The following is a 25,844-nucleotide window of genomic DNA, read 5'->3' on the forward strand; positions in this document are numbered from 1 at the left end:
CAGCGGCTCTACTTCCAGCTCCTCCCTGGTGATTGAGCTCCTCAGTCCATCGGCTGCTGCCCAATCCACACTGCACCCGGCCCCTACAGTTCCCTCAGCGGGTGGTGAGTCCACCGGAGGTCGGGCCCACGCACTACCAAAACCTGCTTATCTCCCATGTTCTTTCTTCAGTTGCATTAAAGATTATCCTTCAAAGGTTAGACTACTGTAACAGCCTTCTCACTGGACTCTCTAAACGAGCTGTAAAACAGCTGCAGAACGCTGCTGCTCGAGTCCTGACTAGAACCAGGAAGTACGACCATATTAGTCCTGTGCTCAGGTCTCTGCGCTGGCTTCCTGTCACTCAGAGAACAGACTTTAAAACAGCTCTGCTCGTTTATAAGTCTCTCCATGGTCTAGCACCAAAGTACATCTGTGGCATGTTGGTCCCATATGAACCAGCTCAGACCCTGAGAACCTCAGGGACTGGTCTTTAGCTGGTGTCCAGAGTCAGGACTAAACAGGGTGAAGCTGTGTTTCAGTTCTATGCAGCTAAACTCTGGAACAGTCTTCCTGATGATGTGAGACAGACCTCTGCTCTGACAATGTTTCAGTCCAGGCTGAAAACAGCTCTGTTCAACTGAGCATAGAACAACTGAAAGGGATCTATCTGCACTCTTCTCTTTTACTTTGTTTTAATTGATTATTATTTATGTTTTATTGATTATGTTTTAATTGTTATTGTGTGTTTTTAACTTGTCTCTTTTCTATTTTTGTAAAGCACTGTGAATTGCCCTGTGTATGAATTGTACTATACAAATAAATCTGCCTTTCCTTTCCTTGCCTTCAAAGGGTACCAAAACAGCCAGAGAGGAGGAGACTGTATCGCGGCTATTGTTAAAATCGACAAGCGGTGCCACAGTGGGCCTAAAATATTTCAAACCACATGAAATCAAATCAACATCAAATCAGTTTTATTTTATAGTGTCACATCATAACCAAAGTTATCTCATGACACTTGAACTAATAGTTAAAGTCAAGGTTTGGCTCAGAATTGGTTAAGTTTTGTTATGATCCACTTTCAGTTTGGTTTTGTTGTTGTGTTTCCTGTTCCCTCTCCTCTGTGTATCAGTGATTGACCCGTTAATGGCACACACCAGGAGCTGATCTGCAATCAAACACTCCACCTGCTTTTAAGTGCTGCAGTTCCACAGCTGTGTGCCAGAACACCTTCGCTTCCATGTTGGGAAGGTGGGCTCTCTTGTATTGGTGTGCGTTTGCATTTTCCCTCGTTGTTGTTTCTTGGTGCTTGAGCCTTTGTTGGTTAAATTCCATGAGTGAGTTCTGACCGTCCTGTGTATTTATCCTCTGTTTCTATTTCATTTCATTTTTCCTTGTGTTTTTTGAATACCACGTTTGCTGTGTTTCAGGTCCTGTTTCCTTGGTTCTGTTCGTGTCTTTTCTCTTGGTTCGGTGACACCCTTAGTTCTCCTTGTCAGAGTATTGCTTTTCATTGGTGTATTTTGTGGATTAATAAATTATTAATCGTATTCACACTTGTCCGAGTCTTGGCTTCCGCTAGCCTCAGATCCTGACAAGTTTCATATTTCTGAAAATAAGAAGTAAATTTTCTGAAGTTAAAGGGTTTGTTACAGAAAAAAGTCATAATTACTTGAAATTTGTCCAGAAAGGATGAAATATTGGGTTTCAGTGCTTGTTATGGTCTTCGGTGAATGCCTTTACCTCAAAAACATGGGAACTGATACCCAATTCATGTCTGTATGTACTCAGGGAGGTGAGATAAGAAGAAAATTGATTTTCCCTGATTTTGCGTCTGTAATGCGAGTCCATCCCACGATATGAAGCGTTAACATCATGATTTCTAATTGTTATGATCCACCGAACAAAATGATACTGAAGGGTCCGAGGGGGTACCCCTCTGGGCCCATGGACTAAATGCAAATCATTCTTACAGCTTGTTACGAGTGAATACATTTCAATATAAGCTGACAAGGATATTTTTGTTCTTAGACAAAAAAATTGAATAATTTCCTGGAAAAAGTGTTTTTGCTTTCTTGAAAGTCACATTTTCTATTTGTGTTTGATTTTTCAGGTGAGTAAGCAGGTGAAGCTGGTTACAGGAATGAAAGCAGCATCAGAGGGGAGTGGTTAGAAGGTGATGATGTAAGAGTCGGTCATAAAACAGGGGAACGGTAGCCTTGTGGACACATGTATCTGCCAGAGAAAATGAAACATTTGTTATGGCGTATCAGTTGTTACTGCTCCTATTCAGGCTGACTTCCATTGGTTGGACCAATCACATACCTATTATGGAGCCGGTCTGATATGGTGTGATGAATCATTGGACTGCTGCAGGGAATTCTTCAAGACGAGTGATGGCTTTTGTTCACCCTGGATTCAATTTGTAATTCTTTTTCTCTCTGAGATGGTTCTGGCCTTGTATGATCAAAGTTTTGTTCTTCTGTAGTTCATAGATGTCAGACTGTCTGTAAGCCCCTAATGTATGTTCAGAAACACATGTACTGTATGTTATGTATGTCCCTATAGAACTTCTCACTTATTTCCTCACATACACCTCTGCAAATCTCTTTTCAATTATTTGTAATTGGTGGACGCTTTGTTACGCCCCGGCCTAGGGGTTTACCAGGGCGAACATAATAGGCTCAACTTTTGTCTCCTCCCAGCTCCCAAGCACACACGTCAGTCAAAACTAAAATTCACAATATTTATTTTCAATATTTTGCTCAACAACTAAGGAAGGGTTTCAGGGAGGGAGCGGCTAAAACAACAAAACAAAATATCTTCTTTTACAATTCAAACTAACTTACCTAACCAAAATAAATGCAAGAAATAAAATACAGAAAACTTACCTAACTACCTAACCAAAAACAGGAGAAAACGGGAAAACAAAAGAGCCGACCTCCCCTACCAGAAAAAGGATCAATTTACAAAAAAACAACTATTTACAACTAGAAACAATCGAAGTGTCACAGGAACACACGGTTGGGAGCTGACAGGAGGCAAGAGAGAGGGAGGACGGAAGCTCCAGGGCCATTTTTAAAGGGCCGGGCAATCATGCTCCACCAATCAGCAACCTGCAACAAACAGACACGAAAGGGGCACAGCACACCTACAGGACGGGAGAGAACACACACACTAAACAGAAAACATATGTACATACAAATAGACAAATTATGACCCAGGGTAATATGTTATGTATGTCCCTACAGTTTCTGATAGAACTTCTCACTTATTTCCTCACATACACCTCTGCAAATCTCTTTTCAATTATTTGTAATTGGTGGACGCTTTTAAAAGATTTTTTTTTTATATAGGGTTTTTAATTTCGTCATGGACTGTTCTGTGTTTTACATACTGTATATAATGATGCTTTATGTGTATTTTTTCTGTTTTTGGTTTCACTGTGAAGCACTTCCATGTGAAAGCTGCAATAGAATACATTTTACATGTCAGAGGACGCTGGCTTCAGTTGGAGTTCAACCCATATACAGTTGAAATAAGATGGCATGTAACGTGGTTGAAAGCAATGACACTATGTATTTTCTGACCGCCTAACACGGAAACTAGATAAAAATGCAATGAACCTTCGCTCTCTATCTTGCACAGCTGACAGAATTTGGTGGGTTCCATTTACAGACAACATACCATTCCACATCTCGGTCCTCTGATTTTTAGTAGGTTTAACCAATTTCATCCAGAGATTGTTGGGTCTGTGCTTGTTGGTAATATGCCTTAGAAATCCAAAATGAACAGCAAAGTCCTAGACTGCTTCTCAAAGGAGAATTCACTGGGCAAAAAAAGTGGAGAAAGAGTAAACAGCAGGGTCCAGGAGATGGGTATCAACCCCTAAAGACCCAGTGCTACTTTTGTGACAATACTCAAATGAATGTTTCTCTCTATTTAACATTTTAGTGATTTATCACCATTTATTATATTACCCTCTGTGTTTTGTTTTTTTTTTTCTTTTACTGTAAATCATTTATTTTCCTACATTTGTTGTAGATGTTCATGAAAACTCAGTAAATTCAAAGGTTGTTCTATCAAAACAGAGGAAACTGAAGAAAAAGCCACATTTTCAGCTGAGATATCAATAACCGAATGTGAAAACAAGTGTGTCCGTCCACTGTCATTTATCAAAGTCCATGGGTTTTACTGGTGACTCAATGTTGTAGAAGATGACGGTGTTTCCACCTTCACTACAGAGCCTCTGAACGTCCAAATGGGTCATATCTGATGACCATGAAAAGATGACAAACTGTATTTTACGCCAATTATTTACATGTACACTGCAAAAATCAAAATCTTACCAAGTGTATTTTTCTCATTTCTTGTCAAAATATCTCATCACACTTAAAATAAGACATAATCACCTGAAGAGTAACTTTTCAGTGAGACATAAGAACTTTTTTTTTAGACAATAGATCTTGAAAATCTTATTTCAAGAAATCTTACCAAGATAATTTTCACTAGTTCAACTGGTGGATTTTTGTTTTGCTTAATTCAAGATTTTTTCTACTTAAGCAAAAAAAAAATCTGCCAATGGAACAAGTAAAAATTATCTTGGTAAGATTTCTTGAAATAAGATTTTCAAGATCTATTGTCTAAAAATAAGTTCTTGTATCTCACTGAAAAGTTACTCTTTAGGTGATTATGTCTTATTTTAAACGTGATGAGATATTTTGACTAGAAATGAGATTTTGATTTTTGCAGTGTATGTTAGGAACTTTATGGATTAAACAGTGCAAATTATTACATTACACATGTTCTTGTTATTGCAGCAGTATGAAAAGTAACATATATTACATCCCTAATTATTAGTTAAATGTTGCTTTAACCTTTTTGTGTCCTGACTCCCGGCTGAATGTCATAGTGGGAGGGCGTACAATATATTAAAACTGCAAATCTCATGCCAGCATAGACAGCAGGAGGCAGGTCTCATGTGCTTTAACTCTGACCTTCACCAATCCAGCAGCTTAATCACTGGCTTTTTCAAAGGTACGATAGATCACTTCATCAACACACATATATCCAAAGAACTTTTTCAATTTGATCAGGCAAAGAAACACATATAACTAAGCATCGCGGTCACTAATACATTCAGTTGTTGCACGATCAGTAATAAAGATAGACTCGTTGCCTAGGGCTTCTAAATTGGTTGTCTTCAAATGGGTATTAATCATTAGGACTCATCACCAGCTGACTTTTGGGTCGGTTGCGCTCTCCTTGATGTCCGCATCTCACTGTACCTTTACCAAGAGGGAATGGATTTCCTGTACAAAGAATCCCAATGTATTTGCGCTGCCATCACCTATGTTTATTAAAGAGTGTCTTTGCTCTGAAACCTGCCATGCTTTTACAACACAAATGTAAAAACAAAGCTTATTGCATCTTTTACTGTAAGTATGGATATCTTAGGGTGTTTTCACACCAGAATTTCATTCCGATTCAGGGAGTAATGTGTTACAATTTTCTACAGTGTTGCACATCACCTTGTTTCGGTTCGTGTTCACACTGCTCCATGCCCCCGACACCACACCCATGGAAACAGGGGGAAGCCAACTGTCTGTTTATGTCTGGCAGCGGCACTTTTCAACAGAGCCACTCTACTTTATGGTAATGTTTGTGACATCGCAGCATGTAATAGCTCGAGTGGTCAAGGCGTGTTTAAAAAGGAGCTTGGACCCAGGAGTTATAGCAAAAATACAAATTTCTTTTTATTTTCTTCAGAGAGTCAAACACAACCCTCACCATCAACGTACCAACACTAAATGACCCACATACACACAAAAGTGCACTGTGCACGTGACTAGAATACACCATTTCTCACAGGGGAAACAAAAATATATAAACGTAACTATAGAGTTTTTTTACCCTTTAAAAAACACCACAAACTCATAAAATACACTATTTACAACTATTAACACAAACCAAATACCCAAAAACAACACTATACAAATGCATATATACATATTTACATTTAACCCGACACCAAACACCCCTCCTTCAACCTCCCGTGTGTGCTTACCCTGCCGGAACCTTTAAATAGTGCCCAAGGCCCCTGGCGATTCCTTTGGCTGGACACCCTACTGGAAACAGAAGCCCACAATCGGTAAGTTAGCTTCTGTAAATCCATTTCCCACACTATTCTAAAAATAACACTGGTTCGTTAATTTTATACAATATCACAACTGTTGTACACCTTTAACAATTAACATGTGCTGTCTTTATGAAATGCGCAGGCATGGCGAAGAGGACCGCAGCGGGCACGGCTCATCATCCCCTCGCCGGACCCACTCTGCCACAGCAGTACACTACAACAATATTCAATAAAGATCTGTTTAAAACATACCATGTGTATATTTTCTGTGCTACATGAATTAACGTTCACTGCCACAGTCATTCGATACATCGACTATAATCGATAACAAACGTGACGGCGACCCGTCGTTACACAGCATATCATACTCGGAGTCGGACCCGGTTATAGGTAATGCCCCCTTAACCCTGTAAAGCCTGAACCATTAAATCATTGACAGAAAATTCCAGTTCTTTGAAACTGGATTCTTTATTGGTCCTTCTGAACAACCAAAATTATTTTTTCAAATATCAATTTCCGTGTATGATTTTCAATTTTGTATTGTATTTGATACATCGGATCTCAATGCTCAAATATTATTATTTTGAACAAACAAAAACATAATATAACACAAACATGTCTACCAAATTGATTTTTCCTTTTCAAAATTGGCAAAGTTCTGGCTCCTTCCCCATTAATGACAATCATGTAGAGTCACTGGAAAGGCCTCTGGTGAACAAATTCCTCCCCCTGGTGGATTATCTGTGTATTGCATGTATTTAATTGTATACATCAGGTTTTTTAAGAAAAAAATATCACACTGCTCATGTAGAGGGCTTCAAAACTCATGAATCAACTATGATATATTTGGCATTATAGGGTTAAACAAATGTCCTGCCCCCTCAAATTAAAGTTTCCGAAAGTAGGGAAAAAGAAAATGGCCTGCACAACAGCGGGACACTTAGAGAAATTAGTAAAGTGTCTTAACTTTCACTTTTCACTTTGTACAGTTGTATGATCTGTATTCATTGTGAGTAGTGATGGGAATTCCTGCTCTTTTTAGAGAATCGGCTCTTTTGGCTTGGCTCACTAAAAAGAGCTGGCTTTTTCGGCTCCCAAGTGGCTCTTAAGATTTTTTGGTGCTTAAATTAATTTATTACCAACAACAATGTAAAGTTATGCGCAATATGAATTACTAATGTAAAAAAAAAACGTGCACTATATCAAATGTTTATGTAAATGTAAATAAACCTTTATTTATACACTCTACTGAGTGATTAAAAATAAATAAGTTAGAAAGTGCAAAAAGAAATGCTTAACTATTTACAAATGACCTTTACTAACTTTTAACTATCTTAAACTTTTAGCTTTCACAGCGATGCAGTAGCAGCAACAGTTGCAGTAGACTCACTGGCACCTTCATTAATGCATTAATGTCATGTTCACTTGCTTGTCTTTTTTCTTCCAATTGCTCTGATGGATGAACAGTTCTCATGTGTCTGTGCAGGTTGTTTGTGGAGCCAGCTCTATATGAGATTTTTGTCTTGCACACTCGACATTCTGCCTTAGTTTGGTCAATGTAACTGAAATGTGTTCAGATTTTGCTGCGTTTCCTGTTGTCACTCATTTTCTCAACTTTTTTTTACCTTTCCAGTCCAAATGAACAAACGGGACAAAGCGGCTCCCAATCAGGAGCCGGCTCCCATCGTTCACGTCAAAGAGCCGGCTCTCAGACCTGTTTCGTTCGCGACCGACACATCACTAATTGTTAGGTATGTACGGTATGAAACGCACCCCTCTATAATCCCCCCCAGCAACATGTGCCCCCTTCACATTCCCAATTGCCACCTCATATATGACTATCTGGAACCGGCCTGTTCAACACAAAACTGTAGTTGTCTACAGGGTGGGGAAGCAAAATTTACAATGAACATTTAGTTGTTTTTTCTCAGCAGGCACTACGTCAGTTGTTTTGAAACCAAACATATATTGATGTCATAATCATACCTAACACTATTATCCATACCTTTTCAGAAACTTTTGCCCATATGAGTAATCAGGAAAGCAAACGTCAAAGAGTGTGTGATTTGCTGAATGCACTCGTCACACCAAAGGAGATTTCAAAAATAGTTGGAGTGTCCATAAAGACTGTTTATAATGGAAAGAAGAGAATGACTATGAGCAAAACTATTACGAGAAAGTCTGGAAGATACTATTAAAGAAGAATGGGAGAAGTTGTCACCCCAATATTTGAGGAACACTTGCGCAAGTTTCAGGAAGCGTGTGAAGGCAGTTATTGAGAAAGAAGGAGGACACATAGAATAAAAACATTTTCTATTATGGAAATTTTCTTGTGACAAATAAATTCTCATGATTTTCAATAAACTAATTGGTCATACACTGTCTTTCAATCCCTGCCTCAAAATATTGTAAATTTTGCTTCCCCACCCTGTATTTCTCTCCCTGTGGTCATGTTCACACTGTAAACGAACTATTCCATGAAGTGATTGTAACTGAGCTGAGACCACCTCTTCCAAGCAATCTCAGCTCGGTTGTTTTGTTCCTGAACAGAGCATGATTACCGCTTTCACATATGGCCAATCGAACTGAGCCATAGACTTGTTCCAGAACAATAGATCAATCCAATTGATCCAGGTGGGAAAACACCCTTACTTGACATCCTCTAGAGCAGGGGTCAGCAACCCTGGTCCTAGAGAGCCACTATCCTGCATGTTTTAGATGTTTCCCTCTTCCAGCACACCTGATGGTCATTATCAGGCTTCTGCAGAGCTTGATGATAGGCTTATCATTTGAATCAGGTGTGTTGGAAGAGGGATACATCTAAAACATGCAGGATAGTGGCTCTCTAGGACCAGGGTTGCTGACCCCTGCTCTAGACGTTAACCATGTGCCGTCACTGTTTGTTGATCCATGGTTCAGATTAAACTGTGATAGTTCTGACCTTGTTTGGATGAGTCAATACAGATCTTTAGTGCTGCTAATGACAACATAAACTGTACAGAAAACAGATAAGTGTTAAGCTAACAGAGATATAATGCAAACTATAGGATACAGCATACTGAGGTTATAATGTATAGTGTTATTTTGACTAACTGTCATTGTTTGATGAGTATTGTTAAGGGTTAGTTTTTTTTTTTTGATTCTGTAATGGGCTGTGTCAGTTGTTCTATTGTAGTTTTGTAGTTTTTCTGTTCTCTTCCTTGTGTGTGGGTGTGTTCTGTTTTTTCCCTCCAACAGATAGCAGCTGATTAAGGATGAGGTGCAGGAGTGGTGTTGGTGTGCTGGCCGCAGCTGATTGGTGTTTCGGAGATGAGATGAGGAAATTTAAAGGCCAGATCTTCATTCCTCCAGAGAGACTCCTCTCATTCCATCTCCCCCTCTGTGCAGACCAGCCTTTTGTGATTTTTGTTAGAACTTTGTAAAACCAGCTATACAAGGAGGGAATCTTTTGCTTTAAGTTTTGTTAGTTAAGATTGATGTATTTTGGTTTCCTTCATTTGTGTTGGTAGAATATTATGATTCCCTTACCTGATTTAATTTTTCTTTTTTTGTAAATAAATACCTCATACTGCAGTGGCGTGGTTGCTGGTCATTTTGTTAATTTGCTCCCGTTTGTTAAGGGACATGGAGGGAGGGGAGTCTCAAACCATGTTGCGTCTCGACAACCCCTAGACCGAGCGTAACAGTATGTGTGTAAACAACGAGCTTTATACTTTATTCAGTGAGTATCACAGTTGTTGATTCATTGGTGGTTTTGTTCACTCTGTGTTCTGATACGTGACTTCTCCCTGTTGTTGAAAGTTTGCAGTACCAATACTGCATATAATCTCTTGAACTCCCAGTCCAGAGAGATGCAGTGTGATGTGATTATGTTGGGTTCAGCTGCACATGACATCCAGCTATTTGCTCTACATTTGCTAACTCTTGTTTAACATCTTTCTTTTGTTTGACGTATGTCTCAGACCAATAATTTGCTGGATATATGTTTTCTACTGCTCATATGTCACAAACGCCCTCACTTGCAGTAAGGTCTTAAACCTGCTGGAGCCAGAAAATGAGAGAATTTCCTGCAGCTCTATCATCTTGGTCAAAAATAAAAGACTACTTATTGATATACACATTTAAGCTTAAAGCTCAATGCAAGATCTAAATGATTTTACTGTTTATATTTCATTGCTAATATTTTTAAAGTTACTATCAGTTTACACTTCATACTAATTAATTAACCACCAAACATTGTAGCTTTGCATTCATATAAGCAAATAATTTAGATGACAATAAAAGGTTAAAACAAAATTGACTTAGCTGTTCCACAGTGGATATATTAAAATTGATTAGATTAGGCATTGTTGAGTTTGATTTATTAATATCCCCTCATTCACTTTCAAATAAGGAAATGAAAACTAACGTTGGGTTATTGAATTTCACTTTTAATTGTGACATGAAGTACGGGCACAATTACAGGAAATTGGATGTCAGTTTAATTTATTTTAGGAGTTCGTTATCTTGAAATCATCACCCTCTTGTCATTAATATACTACCCCAAATAAGAAAATATGAGTTAACTGAAAAAGCAATATTAAATGTTGCTTTGATTTGTGTTCCACTGAAGACACTGAACGCAACATAGTTCATGTGTTGTCTGGTCAACTTCATTTTATTTTTTAATTGCAGTTCACCGAGAATGCAGGGAACAATATATGTTTGATTTATGTTATGGTAACAAACACTGAGGGCTGCAACATGAGTCAAAAACACATAAAACCTATGCTGATATATCTGAAATGGCCATGTTTGTGAGCACAATAATCTATATGTTTTTGATACAGTAATATGTAATCATGACTACAAAGCAGACACTGGTGAACACATATAAACATACCTACAGTGTCTACCATACACACATCAGCTGAACTCCTTCAATTACCATATAGATGAAAAGGCTTCTCCCTCTGGTTGGACCTCTTGCTTAATCTAATTTCTTTTTCATCTTATCCTTTTGTCCTTCTGTCTTTGTCACACCTGGCAGTACCATAAGGTGTAGGTTGGTGTTTCTGAAGTGATAAAAGCTGAAGCACGGTATTTGTTTTCACCACCGGGCACAACTCTAAATGAAACTAGAAAAGCACTCGGAGAGCGCAGACCTCCACCAAGGCAGATCAGTGTATGCCCCCCCCCCATCATCACCAAAAATTAATCATTTGTTCCTTGTGCCAGTATCAACATTTCCTGAAAATTTCATCAAAATCCTTCCATAACTTTTTGAGTTGTCTTGCTAACAGACAGACAAATAAACAAAAAATCCGCCTCCCCCCCACCCACCCCATCCCCCCGTCCCAGGATCACCACCAAAATTTAATCATTGGTTCCTTGTGTCAGTATCAACATTTCCTGAAAAGTTCATCAAAATCTGTCCATAACTTTTTGAGTTATCTTGCTAACAGACAAACAAACAAACAAACTAGAAAAGCACTCGGAGAGCGCAGACCTCCACCAAGGCAGATCAGTGCCTGCCCCCCCCAATCACCACCAAAATTTGATCATTTGTTCCTTGTGCCAGTATCAACATTTCCTGAAATTTTCATCCAAATACGTCCATAACTTTTTGAGTTATCTTGCTAACAGACAAACAAACGAACCCCAATGGAAAAAAATGGAGTTTGATGCTAAAATGCAATGTTTCTTCTACACAGGTGAGTTTGATTATGAGGCTTATGAAGGTATGAAGTTACTATGTGATGTTTGTTGATCCAGTGCAGGATTGAGCCGCAGTGGACCCCCTCCACTTCAGGGTCATTGATGATCAATGGGAGATGGTTCTGATAACCCAACTTCCTGGATGTACTTTGGTGACAAGCCTAAAGCCGGGTACACACAAAAGGATTTTCTAAATCTGAAGACAAATTTTATCTCTTACAGACCCAACACATGAAGATAAAAAATCAGGCACTGAACAGTTTGATCGCACTGCGCGTGGTGTGCTCCGATAATCTCAACACAGTACACCACACACATTATGATTCTGTTCACACCACCGATCTAGAATCCTCAAAGCCAGAAATCTGATCAAATGTGATCTAACAAAAAATATGAAGAAGAAGAAACATAGCAACAACCAGAAAACACAACACACAACATGGAAGAGGACAGACGAGAGGAGGGAATGATGGTGTTCTTGGGACTATTTTTAACAGAAAAATCCCTAATTTCTGAGGTCCACCGAACTTTATGTTTCAGGTCGGCCATGCTTGTTTTTATTTACGCCTGCTTCCTTGTTTCTCAGTCAGCTCGCTTCTTGATTGGCTACATTCCGTTCCACGTCACAATTCACAGTCATGACTCGGGAGTCCTTGACTTTCCCCACACACACGAAGATTTTTGGTCGTACATATTAAACTTGTTCAGTATTTACGATTCTCAGGCCTGACCCGTTTCTGAGCCAATTATCAGGACAAATTCACTTTTAACACACCTCCGACCACAGAATAATCTTATAAAACATAAAATAATCTGGTGTTTTCCATCCTTGGTCGGGAAGGGGGAAAATCGGGACAAAAACAGCCTGATTATCTTTATGTGTGCACCCTGCTTCAGCTGAACACCCATGAGGTCTGATCCTGCAGACAACACCACATCAAGAACTGCCCTCCAGATGGAGCTGATAGGACACACACTCCACCCATTGGTTTCTGAGCTGTTGTTTTGCAGCTGGTAGTTGAGTAGCTGGGATTTTTGCCATGCTTGCTTTTTGGAGCTGGACATTACTTTCTTTCTTTCTTTCTTTCTTTCTTTCTTTCTTTCTTTCTTTCTTTCTTTCTTTCTTTCTTTCTTTCTTTCTTTCTTTCTTTCTTTCTTTGCTCATTTGATGAGGACAATGCACATTAAAGAACACTCAATACAAAAAAAGTGTATTGCATTCACATGGAAAAATAAAAATCGGGCTCTGTTTTCTCAATTAACAAGATAATTATACAGATTTCCTATTTGTCAGACAGATGGAAAAGTAGTAGTAGACAGTATGAACCTAATTGGACTAACAGATAATTATCTCATAAAAACAGCCGATTTTTAATTTTTTCACAAAACTGTTTCTTGTGCTTACGAGATAATTATCTCATTAATTCAGAAAAACAGAGCTGATTTTTATTTTTTCATAGTCTGTATGATCATGGCGTGTTTGTTCTGTGAGGTGTAACACTTTTTAATAGGGAAACTGAATTTCCTACATTTACTGTCAACAACAGTGCTCATATTTGAACAGAATTACATTGCATTCACATGGACAAATAAAAATCGGCTCTGTTTATCTGAATTAACGAGACAATTATCTCATATAAACAGACTTTTTAAAAATTTTTTCATAACACCATTTCTTGTAATTACGAGATAATTATCTCGTTAATTCAGAAAAACAGAGCCAATCTAAATTTTTTCATGTGAATGTAACACGCTTCCATATAAATATGCCCGATTTAGCTAGAAGCTACTTTCCATCCGTAGCCCTCACCATTTAAAAACAGACTAAATATACAAACAAGACAATAGAATAATACAACACATTACTATATACAAGTGTATATCATACAGTACATTGTTAATACAACAATAAATACAGTATAAAGCTGCAAAGAAGAGTAACTATTGAAATGCTGATCAGACATCACAGGTGTTCAGAGGTTTGATTAGATTTGAACCTTTTTTTTTTTTTTTCTTTTTTTAGCTCTTTTTTTTTTTAAATACAGAAACAGTTGTTGGAAGACTATTCCAGCTCTCATTGTAACAGATGATGTTTTGTCCTGTTTTAGTTCATCTGGACGGCACCTTGCAGTCCCCTCTAGAGATGGATCTTGTACTGAAATTATTGTCTCTTCGTCTAATAAATTCTTCCAGGGGTGGAAGGGGGCCAAACCACATAACGGGATGGGAAAGAGGGTTAGAACTGAGTGAGGGGTCATGGGTAGGCTAATGCTAATGCTAGCTTACTCACACTTAAAACATTAAACCTACTCAACCAAAGCGTAATTTTAATAGACAAACACAGTTGAGCTGTCTGTCAGGAATAAATGTATTTTTTGAGGCAATAAAGAGAAAACCTTAAAGTTAACGTACTTTTTGGCAGGTGGGTTGTGCTGTATTATAAACCTGTCAATCAAAGCCTGATGGAGCAGATGTCAAAGCTGTTGACTGGATATTCGATCTACCTGAATTACATCGTCCGAGTGGAACAAATGAGATCAGAATGGGTTTACTTCTAGATAAACCTGCATTAGCTTTATTTTGGCATCAAAGTCCTTGGCCACATGGTCCATCCTAGATGTCTGAGCCCTGGGATGTTGACAAACCTTCTAGACACAGTTAACATACGGTGTTTGTGGGCTTTTTTGGCTTTTCAGTGTGACTACTATGGTGTCTGTCATGATTTCTTGTTGTTGTTGTTTGGCATCTAAGTTGGCCATTTTCCTCAATATATTTTTTGTTATTTTTCTTTGTATGTGTGTGTGTGTGTGTGTGTGTGTGTGTGTGTGTGTGTGTGCGTGCATCAACACTACTTTTATGACTGATAGACGAAAGTACTTAGAAAATCACAGAAACATAGGGTGGTAGGATAGCTGTAGTGTAGATAATATTCTCCCTATCTGCTAAAAGTGGTGATTCAGTTCTTTGATGTTTCTCCTATAACTAACAAGTTCTCTCAGCAGGGGACCAGTGTTGTATCACAGCATGAACTCATGACATAGTTTGAAGGCAGCGGGTTGTCTGGTGGATGTCTTACGTGGTCTGACTATTTCATAACAGAGGAAAAAATGAAGTTGTGCTTTACTTAATGCCAACAATTTTTCAAAAAGAAGGAAAAGAAGTTATTTATTAATCAAAATGGACATATTCAATGAACTAAAATCACTCCTTGGAACAATTTGTTATTATTTTTTTATTAAAGAAGCTACCTATATTACAGAGTTGTTAATAAGAATTCAGATTAAAATGGAAAATGAAGTAAGTGGAAAAAGTAATGAATGTGAATGTGAGAGTAAATGATTATTCGTCTGTATATGTCAGTTCTATGATGAAATGGCTACATATCCTTCGCCTATAGAGGAAATGAAAATTAACCCATAAAGACCCAGTGTGACTTTGGTGGCAGTTCCCAAATGAATTTTTCTTTCAATTTATCCTTTTGTATCGCTATTTTTATCATAATATTATCCTCTGTATTTTGCAATTTTTCTGTGAAAATCAATTATTTTCTTATATTTAATTCACTAATCATGTAGATGTTTATAAAAGCTCAGATTAAAGTTGAGGGTTATTTTATCATAAACAGACAAAAATGAAGAAAAACTGACTTTTTCAGCAAATATATCATTAACTGAACATAATCAAATTGTGTCCATCCACTGTCACTGATCAAACTCCATGAGTTTTACTGATGAATCAATGTTGTAGAACAGGGGTGTCAAACTCATTTTCTTCTAGGGGCCACATTCAGCACAATTTAATTTGAAGTGGGCTGAACCAGTAAAATAACAGCATGATAACCAACAAACAATGACAACTCCAAATGGTTTTAGAGCAAAAAATAACATTCAATTACACCAATATTTACATTTACAAACTATCTAAACATAAGGATGTGAATAACCTGAAAAAATGCAATTTGTTAAGAAATATTATTAAAATTTTATCAATATTATGCCTGTGCTATTCATTTATACATATGCATTACAGAGCAGATCTACAAAAGCACAGAACACTAACAGGCAGAATATTGTTAAAGTTGAACTTAATTTTCTTTAGACATTTTAGGTTATTCACATTTTATTGTTAAAGGATAGTTTGTTAATGTAAACATTTTCGTAATTTAATATTTTTTGCACTAAATCAAAGACAAAAAATTGGTGGTGTCATTATTTATAGGTTATTATGGTATTATTTTTGAGTTCAATGCCCTAACTTGCACTTTGCAAATTCATCCTGTGGGTTGGATTGGAACCTTTGGCGGGCCAGTTTTGGCCCCCAGGCCGCATGTTTGACACCTGTGTTGTAGAAGATGACATTTCCACGGTAACTACAGAGCCTCTGAACGTCCAAATGGGTCATATCTGATGACCATGAAAAGATGACAAACAATTTTACACCAGTTATTTACATGTATTGATAGAATGGATCAGAAGTTATTAAAATTTTAAATTGGTAGATGATTTTGGTTGCCAGTGCTTGTTTGGGTTCTTTATGGGTTAATGTATAGCCGATCAGGATATACATGCATGCTCTGTCCACACTAACATGGGCATCTGATCCATATATAAACAGCATTTTAAGTCCATAAAACAGAAATTTTTCAAAACAACTTCTGAAGTGAAGCTTTTTGTGTGCGCCGATGTGGAAAGGGAAAAGGGAGAGATTGAAAACAATGACGTAAAATCTCATTTTGTGCATGCTTTGTGTGATGAACATGCACCTGGAACATCAAACACAGGCCATATTCTGTAGGCGTATACATCTGTGCATTGTCCGCAGTAGATTGAAGTCAACACTGATCCATTTGGAAGATGAACAGAGCTGTGATCAAAATGACTTCAAAACCCTGAATCAACCCTTTGAGTTAAGTTATTGGTTTTTGCTGTTAGTCTGAGCGTTTGTTTTGGATTATAGTCCTTTTTGCATTCTAGTTTGTAAGGAGATATTTTGTAAAAATGAAGGTTGTGTGGACAAAGGGGGACAATGATGTTTCTCTGTTATTTGCTGCAAGCTTGTTCTAAATTCAGACACACAAAATAATATTTGAGCACAGTCTTTCAGACAAAGGCTGTTTTGTTGTTGCTTCTCACAAAAGCTCCAAGCAATTGAATCTCATAGCTGGCTCTAAAACACTCATCGACCCAGATGACTGGTTGTTCGGAGCTCAAATAGGGAACTGACACAATAAAAAATGTAAATAAATATGGTCATTTGTGATTTCTTCAGTGAAAAAACAAATGTGAAAAGACTTTGAGAGGAAAAGCAAAATGTTCATTTCTATATTTTAACTGTTATATAACTGCAATTTGATTTTGACATGTAGCTCTGCAAGTATTTTAATAAATTTATATGATAATTTTATGACATATTACAAACAAAACTGCCAAAATGAAAAAGTTTTGCTCTCTTCTCTCAATTAATACTGTGTATCTCTATTATGTGTTTAGTGTTAGGTATTCATGATATGCGTTTCTATATTTTTTATGTTTGTTCTGATTTGTTTTGCATTGGATTTGATTGCATTACATTGCTGGATGTGTACTCGTAGAATACGCAGCTGCTTGACATAAAAAATTAGTTTATATCGTGAATAAATCTGAACTTATCCGACCCTGAAGAATTTCCATGAGGTACTAGTACAATTACATAACTCTGCCTCTTGACACTACAGCATGTGAGAATGAATATACACTGTAATGACCAGTCTGTGTTTGACATATTTTATACTTATATTATAATGGGACTGCAAGGGTGAAGAACTCTGCATTGTAAACATGATCACATTGGCGATCTTTGTAACCTACAATGCATTAAAAATACTGGCATTTGCTCATATAATGATAAGATGAGCTATAGCAATTACTCTTTTATTTCTAATTCAAATGAAGTTCAGTAATCCCTGGAGGAATGTCAAGATGTGTAAATATATGAATGTATTCATTATAGATTCATATTTTATATTCACATTTTACATTTTCAGAGAAATTTATCATAGTTTGCACATTTTTTGGTCTCAACCGTCATATATTATTCACTACTAAAAAAATAAACTGTAGGGATAGATCTACCGAAAGCTTTTTAAAGGATTAAATAAAGATTGTATTTAGAATATTTGTAAGTTTGAGAAAAACTAACACCTACTACTAACAGAGGAGGGCTGTATTTTACTTGGAAGTTATGGTGTCTGTGCTCATTGTCAAATGGCTTAACCCACAAAGACTCAGTGCTACTTTTGGGGCAGTTTCCAAATGATTTTTTCTCTATATCTAACCTTTTTGAAGTGATTTATCACCATTTATTATAATATTATCAGTATTTTTTATTTTGTCAGTAAAAATCAGGTATTTTTGGAAATATAATTCACTGACAGTGTTGGGCAAATTATTTTTAAAAGTAATTAATTATAGTTACTAGTTACTTTCCCCAAAAAAAGTAATTGAATTAGTAACAGAATTACTCCTTCATAAATGTAATTAGTTACCAGGGAAAGTAATTATTGCGTTTCTTTTTTTTGAAAAACCTTCAAACATGTAAAAGGAAACTGATTTTTGACCGTGTTTCACAGGCCAGTTTCACAGAGTAGAACAGCAGACAGGTACTGAATGCCATGACTTTGGTGAGGCTGGGGTCCACTAGGGCCTGGCTTTTCCGCCACATAAGTGCATATCTGCATTTATAGGAAGAAGATGCTCCTCAAGTTAATCCCGCATCTCCACTTTTTTCAGTCGCTCCTCCCTGATACAGCAGTAAGTGTCTTCAGTCCAATCAGTCGGACTCCTCCCCTAAATTAGCTTCACACATAGCTGCGTTCAAGTGAATGGGGTGTGCTGCGGACAGCTCAAACTCATAGATGTCATTGGTCGTTCAGGTGAAGGCAGCGTGGACAACTTAGACTCATGGGGCACACAGGTGAAGCATGAAGGCAGTGTGGGCAATTTGAATATAAGAACGACTCGTAAACAAACAGCTCGCAGGGAATCGATTCGTATCGTTCACTGAAAAGAACCGTTCAAAAGACTCGACTCGTCCGCAAACGTCACACATCTCGTGCCTGGCTGAGCGAGCCAGGACGGATAACAACTGTTAGATATCAGTGCATAGTAATGCACCACATTTCACTGCCGATAACAGTAACGGTGTTCTAACGTTTCAAATAGTAATTCATTAGATTACCTGTTACGGGAAAACAATAACGGCGTTAGTTATTCCCAACACTGTTCACTGATCGTGTTAATGTTCATAAAAGCTCACATTAAAGTTGAGGGTTATTATGTTAGAATAGAGGAAACTGAAGAAATAGTGACTTTTAAAGCAAAATATATCATTAACTGAACAGTGTCTCCATCCACTGTCATTGATCCAACTCCATGGGTTTTACTGGTGAATCAAAGTTGTAGAAGATGACGGTGTTTCCACGGTAACCACGGAGCCTCTGAACGTCCAAATGGGTTATATCTGACAACCATGAAAAGATGAGAAACTGCATTTTACACCAATTATTTACATGGATTGATAGGATTAATGGATCAATAGCTATTAAACATTTTAGATCAGTAGATGCTTTTTTTGTTTTTTTTCGGTGGTGGATGTTTGGGTCTTTATGGGTTAAGCTGATCAGTATTAATGCACTCCCTCTGTATTTCTGTATTGTTTCATCATGTAGCATGTGAGTGAGATCAAAATAATACCATTAAATATCATGTTGGTTTAATAGCACGCTAGCAGTGTTGGCACATATTTACTGTAGTTGTTGTAGTAACACTAAAACATATAATCAGAGCAGAATAGTCCATTAGTCCTGCTGATTCAATCTGTACCAAATGTGTATATATAACAAACAGCAGGACTGGGAAGACCTTGAATAACAAAAATGTGCTGTATGTTGTGGTGTAAGGCATTTTCAATCTTTTAAGAAAGTTTTAGAAGCTGTGTGGATAAATGGAAGTAGTAAGATTTAAATGGAATAATTACACACTACTTGAATTGAAATCAATTAATATGTTTCAATTTTAATTATTAAAATGTTATTGTAATTTTCTCATCTATTTCTACCTACTTTAAATGAAATTCTTTTGCTGCTGCTCACTGAAACAGCTCAAACAAAGTCAGTTTTTTTAGATCAGTGCTTCTGAAAGAAAAAAAAAAAGTCATCTTGTCAGAATATTTGAAACTTTCTGGTCTTGTGGAAAATTGTTTCAATATTTACTTTAGGGAGAAGGGATAAAAGAATCTGTTGTAAAATAGGATCACGTTCATTTGTCTCAGTGCAGTTCTTCTCCTAAAGGGACAAGAACAGGAAACCCATCTTCAGCTGACTGTGATCACTACAGCTATAGGGTGTTTCTTACAGTCGAGTCAGGAAAAGCTGCTACAAGGAGTCATTAACATAAAGATTTCACCAGAGGACTGATTCAAAGTCTGGGATTCTACCAAGGACGAAGTCTTCCTATGGAGAATTTTCAAGGGGGTTTCTGTAGAAAGCCTTCAAATCATAAGAAAATACAGTAATATGATAAATAATTATTACAATGATTTAAAGAATGTACAGAACTCCAGTATTAACCCATAAAGACCCAGTGCTACTTTTGCCGCAGTTCCCAAATGAAATTTTCTGTCTATTTAACCTTTCCTAAGTGATTTATCACCATTTATTGTAATATTATCCTCTGTATTTTGCATTTTTCACTTTGAACCATGTGTTTTCCTCTATTTAAGTTATTATATTTAATTTAGATGTTTATGAAAACTCAGAGTTTATTCAAAGGTTATTTCATCAAAAAAGAAAACTGAAGAAAAAGTGACTTTTTAAGCAAAGTTAATATTAACTGAACATAAAAACTAGTGTGTTCATCCTCTGTTTTTTATTAAACTCCATAGGTTTTACTAGTGAATCAATAGTCACTTGTCCATTGGAAGTATGACCAAAACTTTACCGATATTTACTAAATGTAAAAAAAAACAGAAGTGCATAATGTCGGTTTTTCTATTAAATCACAAATGCGATGATTTGTTTATTCATTATTGCAAGATGACACGAGAAGTCATTCCATAAACATAGTGACAAATGTAAACATCATGTTGATTTACAGATATATTCATTATTATTATTATTATTATTATTATATATTACCCCTCTATCTCGTACTAAATTAAAAAATGATTCAGGTTCGTGGTGTGTCCACACATACCGCACCATGTTTTTTTTTTTTTAAACTCTTCTTCTTTGTGTGGTGTAACGTCCATCAATATCTGTTGTTTTTTTTTAAATCACTTGACTAGTTGCAGAAAAAGGTCTGTCCGTTGCAGTTTCGTGTGATATATCAATTGCACTACGCCCGAAAAACCACCTCTTGCCAAAAACTTTTAACTGAAAAATGAGAGTTTTGGCGAAATTGTCATTTTTCCATTGGGGAAATTTTTATGTGCAAGTTATATTTGCACAATTTGAGGGTCAATGGAAAAGCGACTAATGCTGTAGAAGTATTCCACATTCACTAAGGGGCCTCTGAACATCCGAGTGGGTCATATCTGATGACCATGCAAAGATGACAAACTGCATTTTACACCAATTATTTACATGGACTGATTGGATTAGTGGATCAACAGGTATTTTCTGAAATGATTTATCACCATTTATTATAATATTATCCACTGTATTTTTTATTTTGTGAGTAAAAATCAGGTTTTTTCTGAATTATGATTCACTGATCATGTAGATTTTCATAAAAGCTCAGATTAAATTTGGGTGTTATTGTGTCAGAAATAGAGGAAACTAAAGAAATAGTGACTTTTAAAGCAGAATATATCATTAAATGAACATAAACCCACTGTCTCCATCCACTATCACTGATCTAACTCCATGGGTTTTACTGGTGAATCAATATTGTATAAGATGACAGTGTTTCCACAGTAACTATGGAGCCTCTGAATGTCCAAATGGGTCATATCAGATGACTATGAAAAGATGACAAACTGCATTTTACACAAATTATTTACATGTACTGATAGGATAAGTGCAGTGATTCCCAACCCTTTTTGGCTTGTGACCCCATTTTAGTGTCACAAATTTCTGGCGACCCCAGACATTCAAAACAGAGACTTTTTTTTTGCTAAAATTTCTTTGTTTTTGATCATGTAATAGTTTGCTATATTATGTTGCAAATAAACGTTAATTTTAGATGACATTTAGGCTATATAATGTATTTTATTATAGACAGAGGCAGAAAAGCCAGGTTGAGATTGTTGCACAAAGTGAGAATTTTATTTTCTTGGTCAGGATATGTACAGTCAGTCCAGCTTGGATTTACAAGGCTGCAAAAAAAAACAATAACTCAAACTATGAATTATGAAAGAGCTGCAGCATCTTAAACCGACCACAGTGAACATTTGAAAGATAAACAGTAGCGCAGTGCTTCAGTTTCAGCTTCAGAGTTTGGCATGTCTTTTATGTATTGTGATTGTCTCTCTCAATTCACCATATATTTCTTGTCAGTAGCTATATATATATATATATATATATATATATATATATATATATATATATATATATATATATATATATATATTTTTTTTTTTTTTTTTTTTTTTTTTTTTTTTTTTTTAATTTAACTTTTTTATCAATTACTAGGGGTCCGGACCCCAAGGTTGAAAAACACTGGATTAGTGAATCAACAGGTATTGAACATTTTAGGTCAGTAGATGCTTTTGGTCGTCTTGTGGAGGTTTGAGTCTTTATGGGTTAAATAACAGTAAATCATATGAATAACATCATATGCAACTGAAAAATATGAAGTATGTGTAAGGAATGTTTATGTGTTCTGTAAAACAGCAGAATACATAAACAGTGCATTACCTTTATTATTGTCCTCATAAATATATTCATCAGTTTTCTTGTAAACACTAGTGTTGTATGGCTATGCATTATTGAACTACTGAACTGGAGACCGGACCTTATCAGCTGTCCCTAGAGTAACTCATGAGTGTATTGATTGGGGGAAAGGGCTCATCTGGTTCATGCAGGAGGTGAATATTACGGAAGATCCTTGACTTTGAGAAACAGCCATGCATTGGATGTCAGACATGGTTCATGGTCACCCATTGGTTTTTGGATTGCTTTCATGAGGTCAGTGGTTTGTGATTCATCCATTATTAACAACATCTGCAATAGAGCTGTCCATCAGGAAAAATGTGTTTTACTCAGTGAACAGAGGCTCCCATAGCAGGGAAGCACGATGTCAGTGAAATTCCAGAGTGACGTACATCGACTCTGTTTATTCACCTTCAAATCTTATCAATGTGTATAATGAGACAGATCGACAGTTGCTTGGCTTCATTAGTTTTGCTTACTGAACATCTCTGCTATAGAATATAGATATCATCAGATAATTTATGAATATATGAATTTTTAAAGAGGAAATATTACAAATTGCTCCTTTAAGCAATGTTGTTTTAACACTGTTTATATTGTTAGTAAAAAAATGCATTCAATAATAGAAATGCAAAGGATTTTTTTCACAACATTATATGACATTTGTTTAATCTCTATAATAATCATAATCTCTATTTTTATATTGAGGCCTTATTTGCAATATTACCGAGAGCACATGAAAAATAGTTTAGATAAAGACAGTCAATTATGGAGACAAAACAACTAACGAATCCAACTAAAACATTATTACACTCAGAACATGGATAATCAGTGGTGATAAAAGCAAAACTCATTTCAACAAGTGGTACCAGGCACAACAAACCCCACCCCTTGGACATATTTCACCCATTATAAGTAAATGGGAATATTTCAAAAATTCATTAAGAATTTGAACTTTGACCTACTGTTCCCAAAATGTAATGAGATCCATTCTGGGTCACTGGCAGTCTATGAACTCAATTTGGTATGAATTCAACCAATGGGTTTGCTACTAGAATGTTAACAAAGAAAAAAACAACAAACCGGGGGACGGGTAATTAGTTAAAACACAAACAGTTATTCGTAAAATGTATTTAAAAAGAAATCTAAATTATCTTAAATGAATACAGTTGTAAGTTCCTGCTGCTGTTCCATGTTGCAGCTGCACAATGAGTAAAACTCCATTTTCCAAGGTCAGTAAAAACAGGAGCATTTGCATCGTAATAAAATAATTTGAGCGGGTTTTATGGGCACCCATATTAACAGATAAGATCAAAAACCACTTCATAAATACATAAAGTCTAGTATTTATCTCACCTTCAAGAGAAACAAGGGCCACTCAATTTGGAATACAATTCACAATGGTGAGTGCTATTGTTATCACCGGTAATAAATCTGTGATAAAGTGATAAAAAAACCACCCAGTAGTTTGAGTATTGCAGCTGATGCATGCATATATAGAATGTCACCTTAATCTAACACTGATCAAAGAGTTGCCTGTTTAATGATTTATGCAAATCATGAATGAGCTGTCCAGTTTTACACACCTGATTATCTGTTTGCCCGCATGTAATCTTATTTGCAAGTGCAGATGCAGTTTACATACCATAATGACTCATCACTGTAGCGTTTTAAAATGCATTACTTCCTTGTTCTTTAAATTATAGACCTTCAAACACAACATGAGCTACCATCTGAAATAAACTTGTTAAACAAGTCCTGTGTTCTGGCATATGTATGCATATAAGAGTATGATGTGTAACCTGTAATTTTCAAGCAACTTTGGCCTCGCCTTCACTTAAGTCTGTTATTAATGTATAAGCTCAGCTGGAGCGCTGATTACAATGATGAGATGAAGATGAAGCTATGAATTATAATGAAGAGTAAATTTAAAATTCAGATTCCGTAACCAGTTACTTCCTCTGTCTCTGATGGGTATCTGTCAAAGATGAAGCAGGAAAAATAGGTAGAGCACTGAAGTATGTTGGTGTTTTGACTGGTTTATTGAAGGGTATAACATACAGTCAGGGAAAAAATATTAGACCACCCTTGTTTTCTTCAATTTCTTGTTCATGTTAGTACCTGGTACAACTAAAGGTACAGTCTACTCTCGATAAACCGCCCGCCGTTATACCGCCATTTTCGCTCACCGCCAACCAAAACCATTGCACAAAAATCCCCAATGCATTATTCCATTAGCTACCGCCATTTCCACCTATCGCCATCCGCCAGCCCAGTTCCATGCACAAACAACACTTATACCATTGATTTCCTGACCGTTATACCGCCACCGTGATTGCTATCGAGTACACATAAATTTTAACAATGCACTGAAACAAACACGCCAGACGCTGATCGCGACAAGCTACGAGTAGGTCTACAGAACGGCCACCGTTCATTTATCGCAGAACACTCAGTAGGTCAGAATGTCGGGAAGAGGATGTGGGATTAAGCCAAAGCCTCAAGATGATGGGGTGTCATTTCCCGACACGGTATAATAATGCTTAAAATGTTTCCCCACTTTAAATGATCCCTTACAACATAACAGAATCAAGATTTATTTAGAAACGCAATTAGAACGGGTTAACGGAGGCAGCATAGACATCATATAGTAAAGACATGCACATTATGGACGCAACCCGTTGTAACGCCATTTTCGCTATACCGCCAATTTGGCCGTGAACAGAAGTTGGCGGTATAACGAGAGTAGACTGTACATTTGTTTGGACAAATATAATGATAATAACAAAAATAGCTCACAAGAGTTTAATTTAAGAGTTGATATCTAGACATTTTCTATGGTTTTCTTGATAATAACCAAAATCACTTCAGTTCTTACATCAATATCTATGGCATTGTACTGACAAAAACAGTGCTTTTAGGCATTCCATGTTTTCTTTTCTGTCTGTTTTAGTCACATGATACACACAGTAGTTAGTACTTGATTGCATAACCACTGTCATGACTTTTGATGGTCTAATAATTTTTTCAGCGACTGTATATTAGAAAATATATATATATTGTGACGATTAAAAGTCATATTTAACACAGTGTAAACTTTTGTGATGGGCCATCAGAGCC

The 25,844-nt window shown here is 36.6% G+C and overlaps 1 long non-coding RNA gene across 1 annotated transcript in view; it reads right to left on the reverse strand.

The window, feature by feature from the left end:
• Nucleotides 1-4,081: 4,081 nt before the first annotated feature.
• Nucleotides 4,082-25,844, reverse strand: part of LOC115433715 (uncharacterized) — a 36,886-nt gene continuing 15,123 nt past the window's right edge. The window contains exons 2-3 of the long non-coding RNA XR_003937409.1: nucleotides 21,347-21,470; nucleotides 4,082-4,212 (exon numbers count right to left, since the gene is read on the reverse strand). This is a non-coding gene — a long non-coding RNA (uncharacterized LOC115433715). The remainder of the gene's footprint in view (nucleotides 4,213-21,346; nucleotides 21,471-25,844) is intronic.

This window comes from Sphaeramia orbicularis, chromosome 15 (assembly GCF_902148855.1).
Source record: "Sphaeramia orbicularis chromosome 15, fSphaOr1.1, whole genome shotgun sequence".
In the NCBI taxonomy this organism is placed as follows: domain Eukaryota; kingdom Metazoa; phylum Chordata; class Actinopteri; order Kurtiformes; family Apogonidae; genus Sphaeramia; species Sphaeramia orbicularis.